The following is an 8,003-nucleotide window of genomic DNA, read 5'->3' as shown; positions in this document are numbered from 1 at the left end:
ATTTAACGTTTTGAACAAGTTTAGAAAACTTACAAACTCATCTTCATCCCACTTTTGATTCTCTTCTAGCCTTGAAGGGAATGGTATCTTTGCAACGGCAAAATCTTTAATTGATTCTATCTTTGGCTCAACTGTTGATGCAACTACTTCCTCTGGTTCAGGTTCATTATCAGCTTCTAAGGGTTCCTCCTAAAGATCATCAGTATTCTCCTTATACATCTCCTGAGTTGGGTTCTCTGAGCTACTCAGTATTTTACCCAATTACAGCGCTATTCCTTTCACATGCTCATTCTCTTCTTTACGAGGGCTATTTTTGGTATTACTAGGAATACATGTGCCTATTTTCTTTATCCCCCATCGTGCTCATCAATTGGCTCATCTGATCTTCAAGCTTAGCCAATATTCTTGTTGAATTGGGCACTGAGACTGCACATGTTTCACGTCTATTCTCATTGACTGCATCTCCTCCTCGATTCTATCTAGAAGTTGACCACATACAGTAGTCATTCGGGTTGGCCCTTTCCTGAGGTTTTTGTATATAAGGAGGTTGATAGTTAGTGTTTTTAACTTGGTTCGAGTTATTACCTCCTCCTTGGATTCTTCCCCATCTCAGATTCGGGTGATCTCTCTATCTAAGATTATATGAATTTGAATAAGGATTTCCACCCTTATTGCCAATATAGTTCACATCCTGGGTGAGATTGTTAATGTAAGGGAAAAGTGGTTTGTCACCTCCATAGATAGACAATGCATTCTTCCCAGCCTCTATTCGGTTGATTTAGTCCACTAATTGTTGATATTTGTCATCCTCCTGGGCAGCCTTCACCGTAGATGGTCTTTGGCCATATATATATCGTTTAGTTGGCCACTGGCAAGAATTCATTGCCATAATTTCTCTTGATTTGTACGTATCCTCATACGTTCTGTTCATTAGGGCTCCTCCTCCTCCTACTCCATCTAATCCTGACCTTGAATGCACATCCAACCCATTTTAGAAAATTTGCAGTCGTAACCACTCAAGCAGTCCGTGGTGTGGGCATTTCTGAATTAACGTTTTAAAACGCTCCCATGCTTCATGAAAACTTTCCCCCTCTAGTAGTTTGAACATCAAAATTTCCCTTCTTAGTTGGGTCGTCTAGCTCATGGGAAAGAAATTTTGTAGGAATTTCCCTACGAGTTCATCTCATGTCTTGATTGATCCTGGTGCCAATGAATCTAGCCAAGAAAAGGTGTTATCGATTAATGAAAAAGGGTACAACCGAAGACGAATAGCATCACCAGTGACCCCATTATATTTGAAGGTATCACAAATCTGGAAGAACCATTTTAGATGCTAACTCAGATCTTCTGTCATTTTTCCTCAAAATTGTAAATTATTCTGGATCATCTGTGTAACACCCCTAACCCGTATTCATCTCCAGAATAGGGTTACAGAACATTACTGGAGTTTTTCAAATCAAACGAGCATATATTTCAAAACTTTTCAAATAATCTCAATAAACACTTTAAAACCAATTCAAAACATTCATATTATCCATTAAACAAGCCTACAAGGCCCTAAATATGCGTTAGAAACAAGTCAAGACTAAATCAGAAACTCAAAGAATTTTTCAAAAAACATTGAAAATTTTCAACACTACAGGGGTCACACGGGCGTGTTCTAGCCCATGTCCATGCCAGTGTAACTCACTGACTTGGGTCACACGGCCAAGCCACAAGACCGTGTGCCAGGCTGTGTACCCTTCAAAGTAACCTCACATGCTCGTGTGCCAGGCCGGGTGCTAGGCCATGTAACAGCCTAACTTGCAACCCTTTGAAAGCTACAAAGGACACATGGCCGTGTCGCCTGGCCGTGTGTCACACACGGTTGAGACACACACTCGTGTCTCTACCCGTGTGGACAAAAATAGTCCATTTTATGAGCCATTTTTCTCACCCAAACTACCATGTATAAGCACTTTTGCACAAATTTTCAAGCCATCATAAGACACCAAAATCATGCCTAATCAAACTAATCAAACATGATCCAAACACAGCCAACCAATGTGCCAATAGGCACCTCAATCACAAAATCATTTCATATACAATTAGATACTTGAATTTTTGTCAAGATGTTTACTAACTTCAAACTAAGTTTAAAACTTCACATGTCATTTGATTTACCAAGCTAACACAAACCATTTGGTACCAAAATATGCGATTCTAAACTAGCACCAAATAGCCATATAAGTCATACATACTAAAATACCAATTCACCACAAATTCATCATATCACAAGTGACTGCATCCATACCATTTTATCAAGTCAAAAGATACATATATACAACCTAGAAAACAAAGTGTCCAAACACATAACTTAGTTGTTAATTATTATACCAAAATTATCTAAACACATTTACATATATACTTATAGCCACATATACATGCCATAATCCCAAAAGTGTTCAAAAGCTAATAGCGGTGATGGATAGTGTGAGCCGAAGTTTCAATCTGTCCCAAGTCAATAAAAGAATCTACAAAACGACGCACAAACACATATAGGCTTATAAAGCTTAGTAAGTACGTAGCAATTTATTTAATTTAACATTAAATGAATGAACTCTTATTTTACTTAATTAATGTTATCAAAACATAACCACAACACAAAAGTGCTATCAGGAGAATTGAAATACAACAGGAGCACATAAGTACGATGAGGGGTACTAAGTACAACAGGGGCACGTAAGTGCGATCAGGAGTACCGAAGTACAACCGTTTTCTACTAAATTATAGAGTACAAATACATAAAGAAATTTAATTAAGCAATTTACTGCAATGAACTTACATCGACACTATCGCGAAGGAGTACGATCGGCTAATCCACGACTTTTGCCTTCCCTCGATTTAAATTTGGTTGAGATCTATCTTGATCTAAATAAATAAATTAAACCAATTTACGAACTATTCTATTCAATTCAATCCAAATTCGTATTTTAACAAAACTATACTTTTGCCCCTACACATTTGATTTCTTTTCAATTTACTCCTTAAGCTCGTAAATTAAAAATTCATGCAATCTAATCCCTACCCAAGCTAGCCGAATTACATACACACCAAAGAAACTCATACATTTCACTATTTCTCAATTTCACTACATATTTTACACATTTTTTTAAATAAATCATTATTTGACATTTTTAACAAAATTTACTTTACAGAAGTTGTTCAACTATCATCAAACATTCATTTTTCCTCCATAAATCATAAAAAAACTAATATAAATTCATGGAAAAACCCTATACTTTTAAAATTTTTCCAAATTAGTCCTCGGGCTAGCTAGATTAAGCTACAACGACTCCAAAAACATAGAAAATATTAAAAACCAAGCAAAAATACACTTACATGCAAGTTTAATACATAGTCAAATTTTTAAGCTCCATTAATGGCTTTCTTCTAGGTTAATTTCGGTGAAGATGAAGTGAAAATGAAGATATCCATGTGTTTTTTTCTTTATTTTACTTTATTTATTTAACAATTTACTTAATTAACCTTAGTATATAACATTTAAAATCATTAAAATGATGTCCATAATAGTCCACTAATATTTTCAATGGTTTAATTACAACATAAACCCTCCAAGCATTTAATACCATAGCTATTATATCCCTTTAGCTTATAGAGCTCAAGTTTTGCACCTTTTTCAATTTAGTCCTTTTTATCAAATTAAGCATGTAAATGGTAAAATTTCTTAACGAAATTTTTACACGGTACTACTATCATGCTTAGGAAATAAAATAATAATAAAATAAATTTTTTTGATTTCAAATTTTGTGGTCTCGAAACTACTATTCCGATTTCACTAAAAATGGGCTATTATAATCTAGATCATAGCTGACTTAATCTCAAAATTATTGGTCGTGATGGTTGGCCTCATTATATTCCCTTAAACCATATCTAGATTCGGTAGCGCATATTACCTAAGAGTCCTCTCATTATATGACATGTTTATATTTGCGGGTAGTTGTGGTGATGTTGGTGGATCTTCTAGATTGTTATCGTTAGCCTCGTCGAACAATGGATTCTCACGTGGATTCTCACGTGGTTGTAAATTAACTCCAGCAGGTAGCAGATTCTACATTAGGTGTTACTGTTGTTGTTGTTGTCTACGATTCCATCGAATTATTCTTTCTAGATTTGTTACTGGCTCTGTAGGTGTTCCCCTACTACAAGTCATACATTAAACCCAAAAAGACAAGATTAGTAGAAAATAACAAAAATAAATTTGTAGCTATAATCTAAAAATTTCTTAATTATTCGATTAATATGCAAAAATTAAAATCAATATAGTGACGTTGCCTCCCCGGCAACGGTGCCAACAACTTTACCGCCTTTGGACGTAACAATGTCCAGAGTAAAAATCCTAAACAAAAGATATAAAAGACGGCATCTGCAAGTATATGAGTCAGGTTCAAGATCCTAAAGTGCGACTACTAGTTCAATCTGCTACACTGAATTATGGCAGATCAAGCATATGTACTCAAAAGAAATAGATGTACAAAGAGCATGTGAACTCAAATACAAAATTAGTTGATGAATTTGGAGGAATTTATTTCAAAGGTCCGATGCAAGCTGATTCTAGGATTTTTAGCTTAAAATTATCTATTTTTTACCAACCCCTAGCCAATCCAAGTTACAACCTATTTAAAAGGCCTATTGATTCAAATTTCTATGCTGACTACATTAGTGGAGATAAATTGTTAAGTTCAATATATGAAGGTATAAATTAAACTTAGTGATTGTTAATCTTAAATGAGGAGATAAAAATTAATTGGTAAAAATTTAGCATATCTTTATTGAGAGAGCAATTGGTCTATTCTTGCTATCATGATAATAATTGAGAATAATTCGACCAATGGGTATACTTGAGTTGCATAACTTCAAAAATTCTTGTTCTTGAGCATAATTACACTAAACTCATAATTGTGGGAAGAAATTATTTCTAAAGAAATTTTTCAAAGGTGATTTTAAGTAACTTCTTATACAATTTGTGCATTACTCGGGATAAGTAATAAATTAAGTTTGGGGATGTGGAAACACAAAAATATATAGACATTTTCAGCCCCTTTTTAACTCTAATTCAGGCAGTTTCTTAGTCATTTTTGTCAAAATTCATATTTAATTATAAAATAATTAATTTTCATTCAAATTATGAAAATATTTAATTTTTATTATTTTTATAATAAATTTACACAAATTTGATTTATTTTCAACAGCTTGCACAAAGGGTGAAAAATTGGCTCGGTAGTCACCTAGGGAAGATTGTGTCGTTGAGGCATTTTTTGTATCAAGTGACCCAAGAATTTAGCTAATTATTTTCCCAGCCATGGATGGTCCAATGATAATTATTGAACACATTTTATAATTAATTTTGATCAAACACAAATTGGGTTAAAATTAACTACAAGCCTGATTAAGAAAAAGGGGTCTAGTTGTGCTAAATGAATAGGACTGATCCACCAAGAAAATTAAGTCGTCCCATGTAGCTAATCCAATCATCTTATTTTAGCTAATTTTTATAAGTGAAAATCAGCCCTTGAACTTGTCCTTAATGTTGTTCAAACCCCTTCCTTTTTCAAGCTTTCTATATTTAGCTAAAAATAGCAAATTCAAGTCAAACCATCCCTCCGACCATGCATGATTGACCAAGGGAAGAGGGATGGCTGCTATTTTTAACAACCATCTCCCCCTATAAAAATCCCCCTTCACTTCATCATTTTTCATCCCTCACATCTTTCACTTCACACGTCTCTCTCACACACATTTATCTCTTTTTCCCTTCTAGTTGCTTTCCAAAATTCTTCCTTCCTTTTTCAATTCCCCTCTTGAAAAATATCTTGCACGCCTCTTGAAGTAGAAACAATCAAGTGTTCGTGAAGGCCTTGGATTAACAAAATGAGCAGAGAAAAGAGGAGCGTACTAGTTTGGCTTCGGAAAACCACCGAGATTTGTTTTTCTAGTGCCCTTCTCTTTTTTTTTTTTGATCATGAACATGAATATTTGTGTAGTTGTTCTTCAATTAATTAAAATTACTTAAATTCCTTCGTTTTATATTAATTGCATTCTGTTCACTTACGATTATTAAAAATGTATTTGTGTTGTTATTAGGTCTCAGTAAATTGTTTAATTAAATAAAACCATAATTATGTTATGCTTGTAAAGTAAAATTTGAATTAATTATTTAAACGGAATGAAACTGTAATTAATGGACACAATATTTAATTGGTGCATGTTTAATCTTCTAAAGTAGCTGAGGGTTAATTTAGTGACAGTATTAAATAATACATTAGCCTTGCATAACTTGCAAGATTATTGTGATTAAATTATTTCAATATAGAGATATATTGTTACCTCACTTAATCTTGTATTTGCTTATTAAAATTCGATTAATCATTTGAATTGACATAGAGATATGGTCAAGAGATTATTAAGTTCTAGTAGGTAAGTATGTGCATTAGTTAGTAAGTTACCAAGTTGTTGTGAAATTATTCATAACAACATGAACACGATTTCAATAATTCTAAGTTAAAGATTAAAATTAATCTAATACATTTATGTCATATTGATTAAACTCATTTTTAGCAATTGTGCATTCGAATTTTACTTTTTATTTTCTTAGTTAGCACTTAGTTAATTTTTTAGTTTTTATATCACCACTTCAAATAAACATATTTTCCATCACCAAATTGTTTAAATTTGCATTTCATAAATATTCTCTTTCACAGTCCTTATGGTTACGATAACTCGACATCACTTGTCACTTTATTACTTGTTGCGATTGTGTACACTTACACATTTTCGTCGTTCCAGTTATTTTCAAACTCCTTATGCAAAAATTCATTTTTATTCTCACTTTGCGGCCTAATCCTTATCTTTCGATTACCTCATTGATTTTTATTACTTGCGATAGTTTGGATTCACTTACCTTACTACCTTTGAAAATTGGGATTAGCTTAATTTTCTTACCATCAAATGTTTGGTTCTCCCTAACTTAGTTTGTGCCTTCTATTTTAATGCCACCTTGATCAATCTTCTTGTACAGAAGAAACCGTAGGCATCTCTTTGTACATTATGGGCTAACATTAGTTTTACCCTTACATAATTTGTTACCCAACTTTATATTCACTATGCTAGCACTTCTCTTGAGAATGGTATGGCTGCTCCAAACACTTACTCTATTAACAATAATGGCACCCATTTAGGTCTTCATGATCAGCTACTTCACCTCATTTTGACTTGGGTGTGGCACCCCATAAACAACCATGTCTACCTTCATAATACAGATTTTTGGTGACTTTATTTCCTTAAAAATAATTTCTGACTAAACCTTGCTTATCTCCTTTTTCACAATATTTCCTTCGTTATTGGAAAGCCTCTCACTTCAAAAGCCACACCCAAATTTGGCATGTACCTCAACTACTTTTTCGCCAAGCTTGACATTATTGTGTCTGTCAATCCAAAAATTATCACAACAAGATCTATTGGTAAAAAATGATTCAAAGTTATGGTTATTTTTTCAAGAATGAGCAATAGGCCAAGGAAAACCTTAAGCGACATGCTCCTATAGCTCAACTCGAAGGTTATGAAGAATAACTTGAAGGTGGTGAAGATCAACCCAATGGTGGTGAGAACCAACCCAAGAAAGAATAAGATTCTAACCCTCTCAAGGCCCATGGCGACAGAGCAAATGCATCAACCTTAGCTCTACCTCTTTCTCCTCCCATGTTAGCCCTTCTCACTGTCCTTAGGGGAATCTCTGATAGGGATCATTCACTTACCGACTATTTCGATGCTTTCTCTTAAAAATTTGACTTGCGTTTCATTGGCTTGGAGGATCAAATGACACATCTCATGTCTTGATTTCCTTCTCCATCATCTCATTTCTTGGATGTGCGATTTGTTGGCTCTATTATGCACTTTGTTGATATTTGGTATATTTTGTTGATACTTGGTATTTTATGCTTTCT

General features: G+C 33.8%; 1 non-coding gene across 1 annotated transcript; it reads left to right on the top strand.

The window, feature by feature from the left end:
- The first annotated feature begins 1,022 nt into the window (after positions 1 to 1,022).
- Positions 1,023 to 1,129, top strand: LOC121218849 (small nucleolar RNA R71). The gene has a single exon (XR_005915325.1). It is a non-coding gene; the product is annotated as a small nucleolar RNA R71 (small nucleolar RNA).
- The last annotated feature ends 6,874 nt before the right edge of the window (positions 1,130 to 8,003 follow it).

The sequence above is a fragment of the Gossypium hirsutum genome, chromosome D06 (genome assembly GCF_007990345.1).
Source record: "Gossypium hirsutum isolate 1008001.06 chromosome D06, Gossypium_hirsutum_v2.1, whole genome shotgun sequence".
NCBI classification, from domain to species: Eukaryota; Viridiplantae; Streptophyta; class Magnoliopsida; order Malvales; family Malvaceae; genus Gossypium; species Gossypium hirsutum.
The sequence above is the reverse complement of the archived record's forward strand: the minus strand, read 5'-3'. Positions and strand labels throughout refer to the sequence as shown.